The sequence below is a fragment of the Cuculus canorus genome, chromosome 12, assembly GCF_017976375.1.
Source record: "Cuculus canorus isolate bCucCan1 chromosome 12, bCucCan1.pri, whole genome shotgun sequence".
Classification (NCBI taxonomy): domain Eukaryota; kingdom Metazoa; phylum Chordata; class Aves; order Cuculiformes; family Cuculidae; genus Cuculus; species Cuculus canorus.
The window spans coordinates 9,674,760-9,697,515 of record NC_071412.1 but is presented as its reverse complement, the minus strand read 5'-3'; the positions used below and the strand labels follow the sequence as shown (position 1 = coordinate 9,697,515).

At 40.7% G+C, this 22,756-nt stretch overlaps 1 long non-coding RNA gene across 1 annotated transcript in view; it reads right to left on the bottom strand.

Annotated features, from left to right (window-relative positions):
- LOC128853376 (uncharacterized) overlaps positions 1 to 20,091 on the bottom strand; it is a 30,617-nt gene extending 10,526 nt beyond the window's left edge. The window contains exon 1 of the long non-coding RNA XR_008451890.1: positions 19,933 to 20,091. This is a non-coding gene — a long non-coding RNA (uncharacterized LOC128853376). The remainder of the gene's footprint in view (positions 1 to 19,932) is intronic.
- Between the last annotated feature and the right edge of the window lie 2,665 nt (positions 20,092 to 22,756).

Below are 22,756 nucleotides of genomic sequence, written 5' to 3'. Positions count from 1 at the left end.
GTTAATAAGATACATCTATTTCTAAATCTATTCATGCTATTTAGATTATGGGCAGCAGTCATTCACACAGGACTTGCAGACCGATGGAAGGGGACTGCTGTGAATTTTAGGGAAAACTTATGATTCAGACTGGTTAGGAGTCAGTAAAACATTCAGGATCATTGTCACTCTCTTCCCCACCAAACCGTCCTCGTCTACTACTACCAGAGTTTGTATGAGGATTATCAACATCGCTCTCCCCTACACCGATGTCTCCCTCATCTTCTGGGAGGCTTTGTTGCATTGGCAGTATGAACATCAGTGTAACAATTGTTATGTTGCTTTCAGATTTTTTCTAAGCAGAAAAGATTTTATTTTAAAAATTGAAATTACCATATGGGAAGATAATTTAATAAGTTGATAGTATCTGTTCATTTAATTAGAAGACTGCACATAGAGCTGTCTATTTGAAATACATCTCAACCCAACTGAAATATTCCAAAACTGCCAGATTTGATTTTTTATCAAAGTAGGAACTTGAAAGTACTTTAATTTCTTTAAAAATGCATTGGAGAAGATAATATTTCATTTATAAAGTCATTCTTTGAAGAAGCCTGACTCAGGCACTCAGAGACATGGCAAGTGACAAAGATAAAAACAACTGAGTTGATAAAGAGTGAAGACCATCAAATGAAAGAAGGAAATAAAATCTGCAAAGAAACATCCCAGTTTTGCCACATAAACCTTTGTTACTTTACCATAAACTGTGGGCAGAATGTTACTGTGATTCACAACGCAGAGTTTATTTTAATATTCTGCTCTCTCTGCACATATATTCCAGGTCTGGGAGAGCTGGGCTTTATCTCAATATTGTCAAAGTGTTTCCATCATAAAAATAGAGAGAAGAAACCAGACTGACTGGAACTGAATACAGAATTCATGGAGAGGAAGAAACCAAAGATCCACAAATATCTGACAAAAATCAAGATGTACTTTCTGGCAAGAAGATTATGTAGACCATAATCATAACATAAAAGAACATAGGAGAATATTCTAGTTTTACATGTGCCTTGCTTCCTAACTCTGTTTCCACTGGAGGAAATAATAAATTAATTTTTAAATGCTATTTTCATCCATGCAGCAATCTCAGGACCTTATTAATGGACAGGAAATGTTGGCTGATAGTAATGTGGTTAAGAAGCACATTACTTTATAATGATTTTACCTGGGTTCAGATCAAGATTTTAAATGACAGGGGAAATGATTTCTCACTCTTTTTCTTTGTCAGAGATTGAGTAGTTAGAGCTATTCAGAGCAGAGATAAACCTTGCTGTATTTTGCAAAGGGAAAACATTGAGGCAGGAAATGTCATAGGGAATTGCTGGATAACATTGTCTCTATTTTTTTTTGTGGGAGGGGAGAAAGAAAGGAGCCCACCTCCAGATATGTTTGAGTTACAAGGAAGACAGAGTTTTTATCAAGAGGAAATGGGAGGAAGGGGAAATTTTCTAATTTCTAAATAGAAACATCCAGATTTTTTTTCCCAGCACCTAGTTATTGTCTTTCAGCTGCTCCAGTGTGCACATCCCTGCTCCATTAGCTTGATCTCATTGCAAAGCCCATGAAGACTGTATTTTCTCTCTCTCTGCTACAGCTGCTGTAATCATAACAAGTAACACTTTGCTGTTGTCCCTCAGGAGTGAAAATCAGGGTGGGCTCCTTTTGTGAGCAGTAGCTGATATTCATATGAGCCAGAGGCAAATCTCAGGGTCCATTCCTCATACCCCCACGTACGCGTGTGTCCAGTTCGATTACAACATGCAGGAAGTGTCACCTATACCTGTCATCACTACAGCACTATAACTTACCAGGGAATCAGGGTTGCAAATGAAAATCATTCTTAGTATAATTGCAAATCCAAGACCAAAAAGTCTGAGTAACCTCCTTTTAATACCCCAGAAACCTATTGACAAACCTTTGCAATTAGACTGTAAGATGAATATCCATCCACTCGTGGTTAAATTTCAAATGAACATGATCTAACTAATCAATTGTTGTTTATTTAGCATGCTGTAACTACTCAAGTAAATCTAAATTAATGGCACAAGTAATTGGATTCATTTAAGACCTTGCATTTCCTTTCCTTGTGCTCTGCTGCTCACTGGTGTTTGAACAGGAGAGGCCAAAGCCATTTCCTTCTGTGGGCCACACAGATTACACACCAATCACCAGAACCCGTGTTTCAGCTTCTCTTTTCAGCATTACATCTCCTCAAGCTCAACACTGCATTGCAGCATACCTCATTAAACCTGCCAGATAATCCCAAGTTCTGGGACAATTCAAATCAGAAGATTTCTAGCAATGAAAAATTAGGTGTGCAAAAGAGAAACTATCCAGCGTTATTTCCACTAGTGGGAGAGGGAAGAGGTTAATGTAAAGTTAACAACAAGACTCTGGAGGCTTCGGCATGTGATATAAATACCTTCCGGAATAAAAGCACACAGCTGAGCCTTCATGCTGTAGCTCAATAAAAGGAGGATGTGATGTCTCCTCCTGCTCTGCTGTAATTCATGGAGTGAGACATTGCTTATTGGGGATTGCACAGGAGCCAAACTATGCATGGGATGCACCTTGCTGACTCTGTTTTAGGCTGTTATTCCTTACCTTCTATGAGTGCTACCGGACTACAAATAAACCCACAAAATCTTACTGCCAGGGAAAACCAGTGCCTGTTGCATTTAGTGGTGATTGGGACTCTCTTTTCATAACAGTTAAATCACGTGTGTTTTCTGTATTTTGGTGTAGAGTAGCTTAAATCAGAGCTTTACTTACGCTTCCTTGGGTTTTGGATTAATGATCCTAGAGCAGCCTTGCAAAAGGTTGAAGGAATTAGGTGCCCACACTGACCTATTTCGGCTGTTAGGTTGCCTAGGGTTACCTTACAAATATAAACCTTAAGAAAGTACACCCTGTTTTCAACATAAAACTTATTGAAGAGTCTTCTGAACTAGTAGAATTGGGTTTTCCTTGGATTTTCTTGAAATCTTCCTTTGGCTTCTGATCCATGCAGCAGGCGAGAGGTGCCAGTATTAACACTTGAAGAGCAATTAAAGGCAGCAGCTGCTGAGGGCCAGTTTATTATCCTCCACTGAAAAGGTTCTTGGGAAACTACTTGCTTTTCCTGAGCTGTTAAAAAAAAATGGCAGAAAATGGCACAGCTCTGTGCAGAGGTGTGTGCCTGCGTTAACTTCTTGCACCAATTTGCTATCTGCAAATCTATTGACAAATTATTTCCTATCTGCTTTTTACAGTTGCTAGATTCATGGCATGAGAGAATCTTCATTTCTTTGCAGGGCAGAACTGTACTCAACTAGATTAGAAAATGTTACTTCCTGATAAGTTTTTTTCCTCCCTTTTAGCAATCCTACAAAATGCTATACTGAGGTACACTGAAAAAAAATAAATTCCACACCAGAGATATGATTTGTCTATTAACCTTCTCACCCCAACCTTCTTCAGAGACATTTATTTTTTTCCTATATATTTCTACAGAATTTTTCTGTAAGAGTTGAAGAAGTTTGCGGAAATCAGTCGCTCGTATAAGAACTTCCTCATGCTCGTATAACAGTTCATTGCTTTTAAAATTATATTCCTTCTAAATATACAGTCATCTTGAAGATGAGGTCTTGTGATGCTCAGTGGATTACATCAGAACCCCTTATTACCAGGCTTTTTTATTGGTAACAAGTAACGCTCCAGCCCTATGCGTTACTGATATAATCTTCTATAAAAGGATTTCTGGAGCTACTATCACACATGTTTCTCAATGGAAAGTTGGCATTGAACTACAACTGGAATACTACAACTCATTTACTGGAATAGTAAATGAGTCATAGAATGGTTTGGGTCAGGATGGGTCTTAAAGCTCATCCAGTTCCAACCTCCCTGCCATGGCAGGGACACCTCCCACCTTCCCACCTAGCCTCGAATGGGTCATCCTCGACTTCTCTGGGCAACTGCCAGTGCCTCACCACCCTCACAGGAAAAAAATTCTTCGCAATATCTAATCTAAGTCCCTCCCCTCTTTCAGCTTAAAACCGTTACCCTTTGTCCTGTCACTGCAATCCCTGATAGGAACCCCTCCCCAGCTTTCCTATAGGCCCCCTTTAAGCACTGCAAATTTAATAACTAAGGACTGGGTATCCACTGGCACGTGAACACGGAGTGAGTCTGAAGCACTTCTCAGCCAAGTTTGCCAGCAAACAATTCCACCTGTAAAACACTGTCACTGGTATGAGCAGGGATGTGGAGACAGGCACTGTTAGTCAAACTTTCTGAAACCTGAAAAAAATCCATTTCATATGCAGCAAGCGCTGAAGGCAGCCCTGCAGAGGAGTTCATCCCTGTTCCAAAGGGAGACTTCCCACATTTTGATTGCATGAATACTTAGAGGAACAATATGCAGAGCACTGCCATCAGAGTCGTATTTGCAATTTGCAATCAGACACAGCCTAACGCTACTCTGCTGCTTGGATTTCTTTTTTTTTTTTCTTTTTCCTCTCCCCTCATATTTTCTTTTTCTCATTCTTCTTTTTATGCTTATTGTGTCCTTTCAGGCATTAATTTCATCACTGTTAAATATAATTTCCTACTGACTGAGATGCAATGGCAGTCAGGCCAGGATTTACACTTCTAGTTTTATAAAACCAGTGAGAATGATTCGTTAAATCAATGCAAGAAAAAAAGCAGGAATGGAATTTCAAGAATATCTGAGTTCATGGAACAATTGCAGGATGGAAGAAATAGCTTTGATTTCTTTTGATATGAACAGTGCTCCAGTGATCCTCACACAGTAACTGTAGCCCTATTGTGCTTCATAGTGTCCTTTTTAACACGTTTATTTTTTTATTACAATGACCTCATACCAGGAATGTCCTTTCTTTACCGCTCTCTCTGCCCACTACATTTCACTATCCCTTTTTCTTTCAAGGAATTTTCTTCTAAAATTTGGGGTTGATTCAAAGAAGGCTTTTACATTGAGGTCAATGTGCAATTGTGTACTGTACAACTTAAAACGATCCCATACAAGATATAAATTCAAGATGGTAAGGCTGTAAAAAAAAAAGGCACAGTAATACTTTAATTTATCACCTCCTTGTTTTTATTTTGCATAACTTTAAGGACTCTGGTAGATTCTTGTGACAGGAAACTAAAGTTTGTTGCATTAATTGATTTTGTTGTCTAGAATTCGGGGTTTTATCCTGAAATCTGGAAAAGTACTTAATTTCAAGATTAGCTTATAGCTACATCTAAATCTAACAATTGAAGATGGCTTTTAGAAAAGCACAAATGTAGCAATGACTCCCTTGAACTCTGGCAATGAATGTTAGCAGCCTGACTTATTTCTGTTCAGAAGGTACCCAACAACCTTATTATCTTCCTGCAATAATTTAAATATCTATGCTTTAATCAGTGTTCTGTGTTGTTAACTGCTGTGCTAGAAAATCAAGGATACAGAACTATCTCTAAATTTTAACGTTTGTTATGGAGCAACAGTTTTTATTTATTATTTGGACTAGACCTTGATGTTACCAGGGCAGATAGATTTGACTTCACACTATTCTCCTTCTCCCTGGTGCATTATTACTGCCGGTCTGTCGGTCCCCACTCTTCAGGAGAAAAGGATTCACCAAACAAAACAGTTTTCACTCCTGTCCACCTGTCATTATGTTGTAATGCTGTTATTTTTCCTCTAAATGTTATCCATAATTTGTTCACAAGGGCCTTTGGGGATAAGCACAAGGGGGAAAAGGATGCTACGAAGAGTTTTCAGTCTTCCTTAGAGCAGATCTGCATGCGCAGGTTGTAAGGAGATGTGTAAAAGGCATAATGATATGCCAGATAGATGTCTCGTTAGGTTTTCTTATGCCTATGCTTTTTTTATCTTACTCTAAGTATAATCCACGCTCGGCAGCTCAGCACACGCGTATGTGCACACTTACGCTGACACTCTTCCCAAGGCATAAGCAACACAGACAGTCTGTTGCTATGGTGACAGCAAACGTTACATACTTTTCGTTTGTGGGTATATAGGTATATACCACACATACCTATTTGTTTGTGCGTACACATCTGTTATGGCTTTAGGCCTCGATTGAGCAAGGCAGAGGAAAACATTCTTCAATTGCTGTAACTTGAGACCACAGAGTTAAGCTGAATGCGGTGAAAGTTAAGCACGTGTTTAAACTTGCTTTTTGATGGGAACCTAATTACCCTAGTAAATCAGGGAGCTCAAGGACGGTCAGAAAAGCAAGAGCAGTCAGATCATCTAGTGCCAACTAGTGCAAATTGTCACCCTCCATCACAGCTTCCCACGCGCCACTGGTGCTGTATGTGAATAGGGCCAAATCCTGCAGTCGTAGAGCCAAGTAGTTTTGCTGTGCCCTTCTTCAGGGAGTCCAACAAGTCAGTGGGGTCTTCCTTGGCTGTCTTTGAGTTGTACACGGCAGACAGTGTAAATACTTCTGAATTTTTCACACAATTGAAAAAGCTTGTTGAATTACGTTTTCAATAGATACAGATATTGCCTTCAACATCCACAACCCCCCAAAGCTTTATTCAAATATTTAAGCTACTTTCCTGTTGGCAGCCATGGTATTTGCCGACACAGGGCCAAGTCTTTCCAAGTTGATTAGGTGAACATAAGAAGTAGCTTTCATAACCAAAGGTGCCCTTAGCCTTCCATCTATTTCCCGTCTTATCCCTGCCCATGCCAGATTCCCGCACAAGGCTTATCTCACATTACAGTAAGAACCTCTTTCTCTCTGGAGAACATCTACTTCCTCTGACCCCACACAGATATAACGACAACTGTAAAGCAGAGAGTGCAGCAATTAACTGCACAAGTGTCAGAAGCCATATCCAGATTTATTTATATTCTCTGATTTTAATTTTGTCTTTGTTCTGTATCCTAGAAAGGTCTCAGTCACACTGCCAGGCTTTTGGCACCTGTTATTTTATTTACTGTTGAGAAATGCAAAGATATGCAAATCCATAAATAGCTAATGTGAGAAATATTGCTTCTGTGACATAAAGCTCAGTCTTTCGTGGCTCTTGCATCAAAAGAATGGTCCAATGGTCCTGGCAGCTGAAGCCAAGTCTCTCTGGACCCAGTGACATTTAAATAAGACTTAGATTGCAGGGTTAGAGAGAGAAAGGGGAAGGGGAACCAAATAAGTTATGAAAATAAATTAAAATATACTACTATTGATTTACAACAGCCTGGGCCACATTAGACAGCTGATGTGTCTGTTCCAAGACCTTGTCTTGTCACTTTTACATTTGTGTAAACTTATTTCAGTTTAAAAAGAGAGCAAGAAAGGAAAAAATCAATTGAAACAGAGGACAGAGATTTAATTTGGCTGGGGGGAAATCAGATCAAGGAAGGAAAATGATGGCAGTAAAAGTAACCCCTGTCCCAATATAGAGAGAAGAAGAGCTAGATGTCTGATGTTCATTAGAATTAATTAACAGTGTTCTGCTTCTCCGGGGCCTGGGGGGCCGAGGAGGGTGGGATTTACTGCTGTTTTAAGAATTAATTGGAAACATAGGCCAAAGGAAAAGAGAGCCAAGGAGTCTTGCTCTTTTCTTTTTACAAGGACAGAGAGTTGGAAGATCTGGTTTCAGATGGACAGAAGTGAGGCAGTTTAACTGCAGCCCTTCCTCATCGCAGCTGCGATGGCAAAGGACAGTGACTGATGGACTATTGTAGCTTATAGGTAAGAGAGCAGAAGATATCACCGAATATAATGGGGATGACAAAGTCTTGATTAACAGAACTCTTGCAGGCCTGGATGAATCTGCAGCCAAAGGAAGATGGCTTCTAGCCAGTGTACCTGGGAAAATGAGGGTTACGTAATCTATGCTATATACGCGACTGTCTGTCTCTGCCTATGGCTCCCTGCAAACTGTGATTTTCACTGTCTGATTTGAACCAGATATGGGAATACTCTGGAAGATGTTAAGTTCCCAGAAGGAAATAGGCCAGCAAGAAAATAGCATCTGTATTTATATTCAGGCTGATACTAGGGCTGAACCCACATTCTGTGTTACACACCAGAGAAGCAACACAAGACAGAGCTATTATTAGCATCCCAACAATGGGAAAAGCTACAATCCAGACTCTTAAACACAGGATAATCCAAACACCAGACACAGGCAGGAAAGAGGTTTAATAAATTCATGTGGCTTTTCCCCCTAATCTCTCACCAAGGAGTCCTGCCAGGAAGCCTGTTCATGCCAGCCCTGAAAATACTGTGCTTGCACTCACCGTGCGCTGGAGGAGGAAAGGCAGCCAGTCTGGGAGTCCAAGCTAACCAACAAACCTGCTTCCAAGAATGCAGTAGGCAGTTGGGTACAGAGAGACACAAAATTTCCTTTGGATTGAAAAGGAAGGTACATTTTAAGCTTCATCAGGAGTTTTTGAAGGATGGAAGACATCAGCCTTTACCAAACCCAGGGAAGAAGTAATGTCAAAACCTGCAGAGGATCAGAGCTTAAACAAACAATCGAAGAGTCACTGAAATTAAACCTGGCGAATGTACTTGCCAGATACTTTGGTCAGAAAATGGTGCCCAAGAACAAGTAGTTCTTTGGCTGTTGAAATGTTACAGAATATTCACAGCCTAAAGAAAAGAAAACAACCCTCTGAATAAAGACATTCTGCACAGCCTGAGCTGCCGTGCTCCTGCCCTGTGGTCAGAATGTGGGAGCTCTGTCAAGATGGTGATGACTGAATGGTTTACAAAGTCCCTTTTTCAAAGGATGCGTTCATAGATGGCATAGATAGCATCAGTCACGGAAGACTGTTCCCATGTAACATCTGTTCATTACAGAAAAGCAGAGTGTGGGTCACTGAAATCTTCATTTACTGCCTCCCCTGTCAGTAAAAGAGGAGTTAAGCATGAACGTGATACGTGCAGTATTCAATCCAGTTTTCAAGAAAAGGATGGTGACAAAGTAGAAGATCATGTTGGTGCTTCTATCTCTACCTAGATCTGTCCCTTTAGACCTGCTGCAAGCTCAGGTCTGCAGAATTGGCCCTTCTGGGTAACAATTTGGGAAGATATGACTTTGTGGAAAAATACCTGTTCATTAGGATAATTTTTCCAAAGGAATAGCATCGGCAAGAAATAACATAGCTGGACTCTGAGCTGAGAAGTGGGAAAAGGAAGGGTAGGAGCAAGAAGTCTCTTGGACTACACCTTGACAACCTGAAAATGTTTACTACCAAGCTACCCCAAAACACACAAGCAGAATAAAACATGAACATAGAACAAGATTTGAACTTTGATGGATTAGTCTCTTCAGTGATTCTATCACACTGAATTCAATTTTTAGTTCAGAGAGGTGGCACAGAGCTGAAAATTGAAAATCAGCTATAGAAACTGAGCCTCAGGAAGGCAAGAAAGCAGCCAGACACGGAGGGAAGAAGAAAATAATTTCTTAAGTATATTCCCATTTGATTTCTCTAGCTAAAACCAGTGCTTGCCAAGAAATAATCCATGCATAGCTTTTCCTCCTGTGTTTAGGAAAGGAATCCACTGGGGGCCAGATTTTCAAAGTCCATCACCCAGCAGCCAAGTATGAACTATATTGATGAGAAATTTCTTTCATGACTAATCCTGCTGTTCTGGCAGGAGGGGGAAGGGGAAAGAAAACTCAGTTTGGGCCATGGTTTGCACACATAAATGATCTGGAGGACCACAGTCCGTGGACGGATATTTGGTTCCACTGAGCTGTTCACCTACAAGGATTAGATGCTTAGTTGAAGATGGAATGGATAGAAGATAAATTGCTCTCCCACCTCATGTGCTGCATAGAAAGTCCAGCCAGACTGTACAGTTCTGCAGAGAGCCTTTAACTTCCAAGGCTGCCATCTGCCTTAGAGTTGCTGTTGTTCTCCAGGACTTAAGGCTCTGGAGCCAGTTCAGCCCTCAGACTGAGGACTTCTGCTTTGTCCTATGCAGGCATAAAAGTTTGGTCATAGACTTTTCCACACTTGAAAATATTCAGACAGGAGAAACTCTGAATTCATTCTTTTGCAGAAGCATTGGTATTATCTCACTTCCCAGCCTGGGAAAGTCCTTGAAGGCATGACAGAGATTATCAGTAGTATTTACAAGAGTATCTATCCATTCATTGTATTTTAAAACATCTTCCTTGAAGCATTCTGCAAAGAACTGATATTACAATAATAAGCAACAATTTAGAAATGATCATCAAAGCAGAAAACTAACATAGATAAAAACTAAAGAGCCAAAGGGTATCATTAGAAGGAGGTGGAGGCTTCCTTTTAGAATGCAGCCACGATGCAGAAAATGCCTATTCACAGCCAGCTTTCACCTGATCCCTCTTTGCTTTGAGGAAAATGTGCATTAGAATTTAACATTGTGATTTCTGTGTTAGAATTCAAAAAGCAAATACAGCCATGAACTTCTGGTTGTTTTGAGATCTTGTTTGCCCTAATTTTCTCCTCTTAAGTCTTATACATGTTTAACAGGTTGTAAAGAAAAGCACAGCTATCTCGCCTTTACTGGGGTAAAAAACGACTTCTGCTCTCACTTAAGTGAAACATCAGGACTCTCGTAGACTTGTGGAAATAAATTACTACCAGTGACAATTTTTCTGGGTGTGATATAGCCCAATAACACAGGTACAAGATGAGAAGCGGCTGAACTTGAAAATATTATAGACACAATTTACCATGCTTCTTAGGTTACCGTGACTGTACAGATTCTTACAGGAATCAGTTTTTCATTAGAACCTATTTTTAAAAGGGAACATTCAATTTCACTGAAGGGTGAAACGTTGAAGACATATCTATGTTTTCCTTCAAAGTCTGGGCATGTTCCTAAAAATATCACTGGAGAATATTCTTTTTTATTTCAGTTCCAAAATGAGACATGCCCTATACTACATTTTTTTTATGGAGTTCGAGGGCAAGAGAAATCATTAGATATTCATGTTAGGCTTCTGCCTGGGTGTCAGACATGGACCCATAGACTCACAGACATCTCTAAACTTCATCCAGTTAGGCTGAACTGAGTGGGCAAACTGCTGTTTGGTTAATGCAAAACTTCTGGCAGAGCATCCAGTCTTGGTCTAAAGACTGTGGAAAACAGACTATCTATGACACTGAATTCTTCTGCTACTTTAACTTCCCTTCTGTTTAAACATTTGTATCCTGTGTTCAAACTGATTTTTTTTACATTTGTTCTAGTTAAAATTTTCTCCTGAACCGCACACAAATCCAGTGGTCATCTACCTTGTTAAACTTTCTTTTGGTCCCTTTGATGACTTTCCTTTTGATGTGATGGTTGTCCAGGCCTCCTCTTTTCCATGTGCAATGCGTTGTATGTATATATAATGCGGATATATCTATTATATATGTTTAATTTCTAGCAGCCTGTGCTGAAGCATGATGCCAGTTAAACTGAGATGTCCTTAGCCTAGACTGCCGAGTGGTGGTTCCACTCCCACCTGTATGAGACAGCAGGAGATTCCGAATTTTAGGACTCTATTTGCATCTCCTCAATTGTATCTGCTACTTCTGGGTATTACACTCAATTTCAAAGCTTCTTCTGGAGGCAATGAGAACTGATCCTTTGTTAGCCAGCAAAGGCATTTCTGAGCACAGTGAGGACTGTCTTTCCCCCACTTATCCAAATGGCTGAGCAAGTTTCTGCCTTTAACTGCTGGATGTGGAGACAGAGAGGCTGGCAGGCAGAACCAGTCCTCTCACGCGGCGCTGGAAAAAGCTGACCAAGAAGCCATAGGTTCCCTAATGCCACATTTTCAAAAGCAATGTTCCCATTTAGTCACTCACACTCAGTGTCTTTCAAGCCTCATTGAACAGGGGTTAAAAATTCTTCGTGATGAATTTTATCTTTATCTCCAGGACAGAGATGTTTAGAAGATGTCATTGCCATCACCCTGACTGGGGGTAAGGCTGAAATAACTGCTGTCAATCCCATGATGAAAATGGGACGGAGGAACACTGTTAACAACAGGCGGCCGTCAACACTTCCAAATCTCTCCTTTGAAATAAGGTTACTGGGTTGTCTTTAAATCTTGTACTGGGAGTGCATCTCGCTGTGAGCTGCGGGTCTTATGGTGTTAAGGGCTGTGTAACACAGCCGCCAAGACCCCAGCCAAGGGTGACAGCTGCAGAGGCATCATTACTTCCTACCTCCCACTGCTCCATGCAAGCTACTGCTCCTAGCAACAACCAGCTTTTTATTTTAGTTTAGTTTGTATGTGACATAATTTCCCCATAAAGGAGGGCTGATTGTAAATCCAGATGGAAGTGGAACAGTTTGCATGAAATGCACTTTAATTAATTAGCTAAATGTTTGCAAAATGCTTTGAAGATATAAACCATCATACAAGCGTTAAAAGGTAATAATAATAAAACAATAATAATTAATTTCCCTAGGATGCATGTGTACAGCACATGACCAGAATATTGCTGTCAGAGAGCATTAAAAAAATAAAATCCCACCTTACCTCTGACATTTTATTGAGGACCGAGTACTGCAATAAAATAAATTAATTCATTCAGTCATCTATGGAGGCTTGAATTTGGATCTAGTTTAAAATGAAAATAATGGCTGTAGTGCCCATTAGTCAGTGTGACAGAGCAAAAGTATAATCTAGAGCAGTTAAGCAAGACAGGGCTGCTTAACGATGAGGCATCTAATAAAGGGTCCAGGTATCACTGCCTTTCAGTTTTCTTTCCCATCAAATCAGTATAGCCTCATAATAAGTTGGAGGTTAGGAATTGCTGCTCCCATCCCTTGGAGGAGGAAGGGTTGGGTTTGGTGTTTGCATTCTCCGAGTTCTGATTTTTGCAAACATTTAGACAGATTTCTGCATGCAAGAAGTCAGTGAGAAGACAAAGCCATTGCAAAAGCTAATGTAAACATGCATTTGCCAGAGGATTTGCTGCAGAAGGATTTCAAGTTTGCCCTGAATGCTCTGTGGGTCTTCAGAGCAAACCTTCAGCTCAAGAGCAAACTTTCCTTATGCTGAATCACCAGGACTGCATTTACTAAAGGAAACTGGGCTAGATCATCCTCACTTTAATGGCAGGAGTTGACAGTAGTGTTCCTCCTTCAGCTTTGTGACAAATTTTCTCTTGAAACCTCTCAGATTTGTTAACTCACCCATGACATCCCACAAAGTACATCTGCTTGTGCAGATCACCACAGAGGCTAAACGGTAGGATAAAGAGGCTCTGAAGATGGTCTGCTTTTGCCTTGCATTCTTCATGCTTTATACAAATGCATAGATGAATGGTGAAAGTTTACGGCACTAATCAGTAGCTTACACCCAGAGCATTAAGGATTTTAAAGCTGAGGAGATAATGTGACAAATGAAAAAAAAAATATGTTAATGAATGGAAAACTGACTTTTTCTCTTGGTATTAATTCTCTCCTACAGCAAGGGTGCACTTTCAGAATGCAATCAAATTCATTAAGAGGTTTTGATGGCTATGGGAGAGAGAATAGCACCATTTATTACTTGGAAAAGTTTCACGAGGCACAAACCCCACCCCTTTATGGTGGCATAACCGCAGGAGGTGTCATCTGCCACGAGGCTTGTGTGATGGCTCACTCTCCTCAAACTGGAACCGTACAGATTGCAAGTGGGGCACTGAACTCCTCTCCCGAGCCTGGGTTCAGGAACTTGCTTTCAATCTGTTTTAGAAATTCAGATTGGAGAAGGAAAGTAGGAGGACTGGGCTGCTTTCTGCAGAAAAACTCTGGAACCAAATTCAACAACAAAGAGTGCAGGTGAGATTGACCTGTCTCAGATTCACCTCTCTCGGAGCAGAATTTTATGACAAAAGCTGTCTGCTTCATTCCAAGTACTGTTATGTACAGTATAGTATCACATAACAAGAGGCACTAAAACGAGACACTTTAACAAAGCCACACCTAGGCTTTATTTTCCTCTTTATAAGCAAATGGCTTTAGATGTAGCCATAATCTTGTCACCAAAGTAGAGTTGATACTCATTCTCCACCAGAATTAACAAGAAACAATCAAAAGGGTTTTGGAGTCCAGCCATTTTCCCTAAAATAAATCCTTAGCTCTCTGCCAAAAACTGGAAGAAAACTCCACAGTCATTAGTGTGAAATTTCATGAAGAGGATGCCTTGAGTAAGAAGAAAGAGCTGAAGGTTTTAGGCATTCAAAAATAAGACTTTACTTTGATTCTGAGTTCATCCTGCTTCTAGAGTAAAGCAATGAGGCATTTGAAGTCTCCAAACAGCACTGTCTGAATAAAAAGAGTAGGACTGACCTGATGAGTTTGACCATCATTTTACTGAAAAATTCCCACCTAAGGATTTGGCTCTTGGAAATCCAACTTGTCTTTGCAAGGCTGTTTTCTGACCTTTTTTGTAAGCCAAGGTAGTCATGAGCAGTAAGATCAAAGGCCTGATGAATGCCTGATGTGAAGAGAAAAGAAAGGCTTCAGGCTCTTTCCCTTAGAGACTGATGAACACTCATTTCCAGTTAATTTAATAGGATATATGCTGAAAAAGGGACTCCTCTATACAGTACATTGAACACAATCTCTTACATTTTCTCTGCCTAAGTGGCCAGTCTGTTCTAGTGAGTCTCTGTGTTAGCAGACACCAAATATTATGTTTGTCAGATGAATGTACCTCTTCAGGGGTTGGTTTGCAAGGCACTGCATGCACTACACTTCAGACATTCACAACACGCTGTCAGTTCAGGATGGATACAGAACCCCAGAGTCTTGGCGGGTTTAGGACAAACGGAAGAGATAACCCAAGCCTCCAGCATGGTAAACCAGCAGCGTTTCATTGATTTTGGTGTGGCAGCAGTGATGATGAGCCCTGAAGGTCTGACTGCTGTTTGAGATCTGTTGACTGTAGAACAATAAAGTAATGGCACAAAGAAGGAAAGTTTTTTTAAGGCAGTAGCATCAGCATCAGTCTTAGAGCTGACAAGTGAGATATAATGACACATTTCCTGACATGTGAGCATTTTACTTCTGAGCCATTGCTGGAAACTCATTTTTGGCATGGGAACCTCGAAGGAGCAGCCCAGAGGGAAGCAGCCTCTCTGTCAGTGGGATCAGGTCTCCTTGTATGCATCTCGGCAACGACTGCTGCACATTTCACGAGAGAGAGGAACACACAAAAACATTCCTCTGCACGTGCTTACTGATAATTTTTAGCCCAAAGCCCTCTGCAAAAGCAAAACTCAGTTAAAAAAAGTTTTGAAAAAGATATCATCTTCTAAAAGCTTTTTCTCTGGTGTCTACTTGCAAAATAATAATCCATCCTTATATATCATGACTCTGGGAGGGACATAATGAAAGGAAAGGTAGGAAAAAGTTGATATTATGCAATGAAACCCATTTAGTGAAGCTAAGTGTGTCATCTAGCACTTCATACCGCATGTGTCGAGTAAGAATAAGAAAAGTGTATTCACCATAGGCAACAGCCCATGCTTGAGCCCAGGTAGCTACCTTAAAGTGACCAACTGCTTCAGAATTTTCTTCAGTGGGACATTATTATGATCTAACCTTTTCAGCTGTTAATTTGCTGTGCTTCAGAATGCTAAGGAAGGCACAATGAGGAAAGGAAGTGCTTAGAGAGGAATTTGGCACTTAACTGCATTTTACTGCAGTAATTGCAATGCAGAGTATTTAATGTACTCTGCTTTTCATGGTTACCATCGCCATACAAATACTTCCTAACCTCGTGATTTCTTAGGGAGCAGATGAAAAGTCAGACAATAAAGAGAGTCTTCAGGGAAATCCCTGCGTGTAGCTTGAGTTTGGGTGGATGTCACCCCTAGATCTACTGAACAGTGTCAAGACCACAAAGGAGTCTGTTCTCTGATATTTTAGAAGCTAAACAAAGAGCTGACAAAGATTAGAGATTCTTTTCTGTGTAGCTGGGATAGTCAGGGCTGTAAAACTGTTCAGCGCTTGTTTGCAATTTTGAGAAATCCTGCATGAGGCAAGGTAACGCCAGAAACCCTCTGCATTTACCTCCACGGGAGATCTGAAAGGAGACACGCTACTGGAAGTGCAGGAAAGCTACAGCAGCTATATCTGTGCTAGCCAAATGCTTCTCTCCCAAGTTTAGCCCAGGATTCATGCTCTCTTTTCCCTGAGACTCAGACATTCCCACGCTGTATCAAATGCATGTGAGTTGCTACCAGGCTGGTCTTTGAAGGCTGGAACACCTCCAAGGAAACCATAGACTATGTCTGTTGTAGCAGATCTAAACTGCATGAGGGTGAGCTACCAGTTTGTCACGATTACCCTCTACAAATCAAGACTGCCGAGGCTGTTCTACTGGTGCCCCTGCCTGTCATGTTCACTGCTATCACTTTGTTGTTTTCTTATCCTCTTATCCTCCATTCCATTTTCTCTTGATTTAGCCTTCAGCTCCAAGCAATTTTATGCACCTTTATTGTCTCTTTGGATAGAGGCAGTATTTGAGTCTTTACAGACTGTCCATTTTAAGCAGCCGTCCTACTGGCTGTCTGCTGTGCATTACAGACTTTGTCTACTTTGACCAGCCAATACAAACTTCGGGCCTTCAACTGGAAAAATGGAGATGCCAGCAAGAAAATCAACTAACTCAGGAGCTTCAGTCCTTCCTGCCCCTAAATCCCGTTGCTAGTCTCAGTGGTAATAAATTAGCATTTACAACACTTTACCTTTTCATCATCCGTTAAACTAAACATCCACTACTCATTTATTTTCCTTCTGCAGTATCCTTGTCTTCACAAGTCTGAATGAATTGATTGCTTTGAATTTGGTGGAGTATCATCAGAGGGCTAAATACTCCTAACAGATGAGAACATGAACTCAGAGGTATATGTGTGAAATAAATTCCTGTCCAGAGAAGAGGGAAGTGACAGTTCAATAAAGAGCCACTATTGCAATCTTGGATTAGTAGGAAAACAACTAAATTGCACATACATGTCACACCAGAACCGGTTTCTCAGAGAAGTTGTGGATGCCCTACCACTGGAAGTCAAAGTCAGGTTAGAGGGCTTTTAAATCAACCTCATCTAGTGGAAGTTGTCTCTGACCATAGCAAGGGAGTTGGACTAGATGTTCTTTGAAGATCCCTTCCAACTCAAACCACTCTATGATTCTTTGGGGTCTCTTAGGTAGGTAAAGTATCACTATTCCCATTTCATAGGTAAAACAGAAATCCAGGATGGAAGTCAAATTACTTGGAGATCATTCAACTGACAAACTATATGATCCTTAAGAAAACCCAGGATTTCTGGCTGTTATTCTTGTACTGTCCCTTCTCAACAATGTTATCATCTGAACGTATAAGAAAACAAAATCTACAACAAAATAACTTTAAATCATAAGTCAGTGAAGCTAAAGTGGCAGCAGGTCCCTCAGTTTTGCCTCTCCAAGATGAATCATAACCCCAAAAGACAAGGGAAGTTTAATTTCTTTCCAATAAAATGCCATTATTGTGTCTGACAATGACAGGTTTTGCATACACAGAGACACACATGCACGCACATGCATACAAAGTTGCTCCATAATAACAAGTTTTCTGGCTTGCTGTCAAAGCTGACATATATCAGAAGACCAGAAGCTTCTCCTCTGCTAGCTTATGGACTATGAATAAGATTGTACTTATCCTGATGATCCTTTTGTTAGGCCATCGTTCATAACCATAAGATAAACTGCCACTCACGAACAAAGGACACATCCTTACAAGGGGATCTGTCAGATGGAGTCAATGTGTCACTCTGAAAACGCCCATGACCCAACCAACACCTATTTGTCTCCCTTCCTTCTTTAATCTAATCTGTTTTCTCCATTTTCACCTGTTCAATGAATGCAAATTGCACTGATAGAAAAGCAAAGATACCAGATGCTCTGTAACTCATTTATCTCTCTTAGGTCCTGAATCAGTCAGGTGCTTATATGCATGCTTAACAATAAGCGCCTGTCTAAATCCACCGTTATTCAGTGAAACATTTAAAACTCATTGTAAGCCCCACTGATACCAGTACAGTTAATGTCATGCTTAGAATTCACCCCAGACAAGTAGTGCCTTTTCAAACCTTTATATGGCGCCAGATAGCAATGCAGACCTAGATGACCTCCAAAAAGCTGCTTATTACAGTTGTTCATAGCAGTTAGGGGCAAATGCCATAAGGTGCAGTTAAGGAAACGTACCCGACTTCAGATCTTTGACACTCAAAAGCAAAAGCTCAAGAAAGCGGAGGAAAGAAGGTTCAATTTGCTCTCAAAAAGTCACAAAAGCTCTGAGGAATAAATGCACAAATGTGCTGCTTTTAAAGTTTTCAAGACAGCAATTGCTCACAGCTGCCATAAAACCCAGACAGCTTGATCTATTTAATTTTATCTGCCTAAAAGTTAAATTTACATGTTACAAGGAAAGGTAACATAGGGATGCTGTTTCGTAGCTGCTTCCCTACGATTTCTAATGCTGGAAAATCATCATCTAATGAGACTATTTGAGTAGAAACCATTTAGTATTTCAGTTACTCTTCTCACTCATCACCAGCTGAGGTAACTCATCACTAACTTAAAACAGTTCATTTGCACATCAACAACAGCAGAAATAACTTCCTGGAGGCTGTATAATGGGCTGGTTATGAAAGAGTCTGTGCCAGAATACAGGGAGTGAGAACTTCAAAACTCTACCTGCAGTCTACATTTCATCAAGAATATAAAATAACTAAAACTGCCTGTTTCTAGTCTGAAGAAAATTTGTCGGTGGTGCTCATCAGAGCCATCTGTTCTCTGAAAGTTCATTGACCGTTGCACAAATGGAATGGCAATGCCTAATGGGAGGTGTCTAATGGGCAGACAGAGAGCGAGCTGAACAGCTCAGCCTCTTAACTGTTAAGAACTGGCTTTGGTTGGCCTACCTGGCTGAACTGCCAATGGCTCAGCCATTAGAGGCCTCAAAATGTTTATCTGCGCACAGGTTTCAGGCTCTTCATCAATTTTCCTCACTCTGTGGCTCTCTGTAACTCTACTTCATCTTTGAATCTGTCTGGAGCTTTGTGCAAGATCGAGATAACACACCCAGAATAGAAGATGCGCAAGAGCTATAGAAAAGCAATAGACTTGGTGATGGAAATCATTTAAGCCTACATTTTCTTCTCTCTTAGATGCCGCCACTAGTACCTATATCACTGAAAACACCAGAAAGTCCTTTTGAAGTGCAAGGAATTTCTCAGGTCAAGTATTACATGAAGGCAGAAAGACACTAGCACTCACCACACGATCTGCAGATGGCATCCTTAAGTGCCCCACTTCTTTTTGCTCTTCAAGGACTGATATGTGTTTAAAGAGCTTCCATGGAGCTTAATTCATCTGCCTAGCAATATACTCACAATGGGTTTGCCAGAGATAGCTTTACACTGCTTCCCCTGGTCAAAATATCTGCCAAGATATTTATGTTTGGCTCTCCCTACGTGTGAAATCTCTCCTCAGCCAGGGCCCTGTAAAACAGCTTTCTTACAAGACACCCTGGAAGCTCTGAACTGGTGAAACAAGCAGTAGGGCAGGAGACAGAACCTCCACAGGAGGTAAATCACGACAAGACAGCTTGCAAAGTACAGCAGACATAACCACACTCACCCAAAGCCTGGCAAAGAGCTCATTTGTTTGAATTCCCTCAGTTGCCTCTTTACACGTACACAAAGTCAATGAGTGACTACATGGAAATAAACACTCGCATGCTAAACCCCAGTCAAACTATGCTCCTGCTGCCAGCTGAAAAAGGAGAGCTGGAGTGGTTCTTGTTTCCCTTGTTTTTCACCCACTCAGCAAACCAAATAAGAACCTGTATAGGAAAGACAGAGCAGCATAAAAGGGACATAAATACCTGAAACAAACTCAGTTGCTTTGCCCAGGAGGAGCTGCTCTTTCACTTCAACGCCTACTGAAGGATTCCTCCCTTGGCCTCAGCAGTGATTTTCTTTCCTTAATTAATCAATTACACATGTAACTGTGGTCCATTAGCAAGGCAGATGACTGTCTTCAGACTCTGATTACTGGTTTTGGAAGAGCCCAAAAATATTTCAGTAGGATGAATACATTTCCTCTATGAGGTTTTAATGAGATCATTTAGCAATTCTTTTTTTTTAAAACCAAGGTCTGAAATGGGCATAATAAGCCAACTCCACCTACATCATGCACTTGGGAAAAACAACAGGCCCCGGTTTTAAACCTTGTCTGCACTTAATTGTACTTGGAAGAGTACATAATGGAGGACTAATGGTACCTATGTGTTTAGTTCACTTAGCAGCGCAGAAGGGATGATAGCACTTTGGTTGGCTGTTTTATAAGATAATGATCAGGACACGTACATTAATAATAGACTTGCCAGGACTAGTGTGTCCTGGGTTAAAAACCCTGGCTGGTCACTATCATAGTTATTAATAATAAGAGTAATCTGCATTTCTAAATCACATCTGGCCGTGAGAGCTACCAGAGCCCATTTATATAATATACATGTTGCAGTAAGTCTAATTTCATCTGTGTATAAATACTGTGTATAAATACAAGGGTGTGTTTCATTGTGGGGGCATGTTTTCAAAGAAACAAAAGCTCATATACTAGTACATATACATGTAAGTATAAATACATATACTGTGCTGCACATAAAAATACAGCCAGGATTTCAATACTTTTCTGACATCTTCCCAGAATATACACAGTGTGTCTATTTGTTTCATTAATCCATTATTGACAAGAAGAGCTCAGGGCTTTGATTTTAAATCTCATCTGAGACTCTGAAAACCTCTGGTCTGGAGCAAGTGCTTGCCCCTGGGTCACTGCTACTATTATATGCTGATTTGCATTTGTGTATTTTGTTTGGAGGCTGCCTTCTATTTGCTTTCTCCTGGCTGAATTTCTTTCTGATACTGAGAATGAAAACAGCAATCAACAGTGGAACATCAGCAACAGCTCACAGCTATCCCCACCCCTGTAATATTCTATCAGCCTTTCTCAATGTTTTATGGATTATTTTTCAAACTGAGAGGATTAAAACCAGGAAATTCCTGAAAAAATTAGTTCTGAACTCATACTAAAAATATACATTTCACATAATGCTGAAAAGAAGACAAGGTGATCCCCACCCTTCGTTTGCAAAAGCACCTCTGGAATCCAAATAAAATGAAATTCTTATTCAATCAGTGTTGCCAAATGGATGGATACAAATATCTTATTCTCTTCCACTAGTGAGCATTTGATGACAAGTATATTGACCATATTCTGGAATTTACTCTGGTAATAGTTTTATCAATAAGAGAGGCACCAGGGCCTTCAAATCCTTGTTGGAGCAGTATCCTACATCCCTGCTGGGTCATTTCCAGAGCTCCTGGTACTGCTCCAAGCTGTGGAGTCCACTGAGCTTTCACTCCTCTTTCCTCTAAGGATATTCAGACACCATTGAGGAGTGAGGTGTCATGAATATATGGATAAAATGGCCCAAAAGTCCAGATAAATGTATCTCAGTAAGAAGCAATTTGCACTGTAAAGAAGTCTTATAAGTATGCAGCCTATTAATAACTGTCTTCGTTTGTGACGATGGTCACCAGGCTGATTTGAGCTGCTTTGGAGGCAGAATGGATAACAGTTACCTATCACCCTGGAAGATGCTCTCAAAAAATGATTCATGTTTGAACTGGGGTGGCATGGTGGGGTTTTCTTTTGTTTTGTTTTCCTGACAAGTAATTTCAACACGGAAGTCCTGGTCTTCAAAGACTTCATAATTAGGGTCACCTCTGCAGGCCATTAACATTTCCTCACACCATCAGCCCTACTGCACTTCGTGTTGCACAAACTTGGAAGCAAAACATGAAAAGGATCAGAAAGCAATGGAGAAGATGAAGTCTTTGGGCATCTACCTGACATCAGAGCCGTGATGGCTAAAGAAAAGCTGCTGCAGCACCCAGAAAGGTAGCAGTCTGCAGATGGGTACTGGCTTTTGGTTTGACATTAACTCTGGAGTGAGAGAATGGCCTATGTCTCGGCTGCCTCCTCAGAAAAGACCTGATACGGAATCTTTTCAGCTCTGTCCAGGCACAGGCGTCGATAGCACCAGAGTGGTAAGAGAGGAACACCAGCATCAAATAGTCAACACAGATCTTGCCACGTGCTCCAGTGACTTGAGTCATGCTTTCTTGAGTTGTTCCAATGTGGTGTCTTAGAGACCTACTGTAAACTGCAGAAACACAAATTAGCTGAAGAAAATTAGATTCAGATCGGTCACATAAAATTTTGAGGAATTTGTACTCTGTGGTGCCAAAATGTCTTGTTTTAATCCTGACAACTGCCATCTACGTTTTTGTGGCCACCGTCTTGTCCATCTGCCTCCAGCCCACTGCAGCCAGGTCTTCAAAAAACCCAGTACCTCTTGTCTATGTGTTGGGACCCACTTTACTACCCTGCCCTTAATGACAGCTTTCTGTGTTCCTCAGGACATGCAGACTCTAGACAGGAAATTCCTGGTGTCTGACTAGCTATAGAGTGCTGTTTAGAGGACACATTTTATCTCTTCCAATTGCACACACACCGTTAACAGGCAACAAACTTTGCATCTTGAGGTAGAGCACTTGGAGTGATGAGTGAAGATTCGGGAATCATTTGAAAGTGCTCTTCTAGCTTATTTGTGCTTAGTTTGGGGAATAAAATGTGAGTGT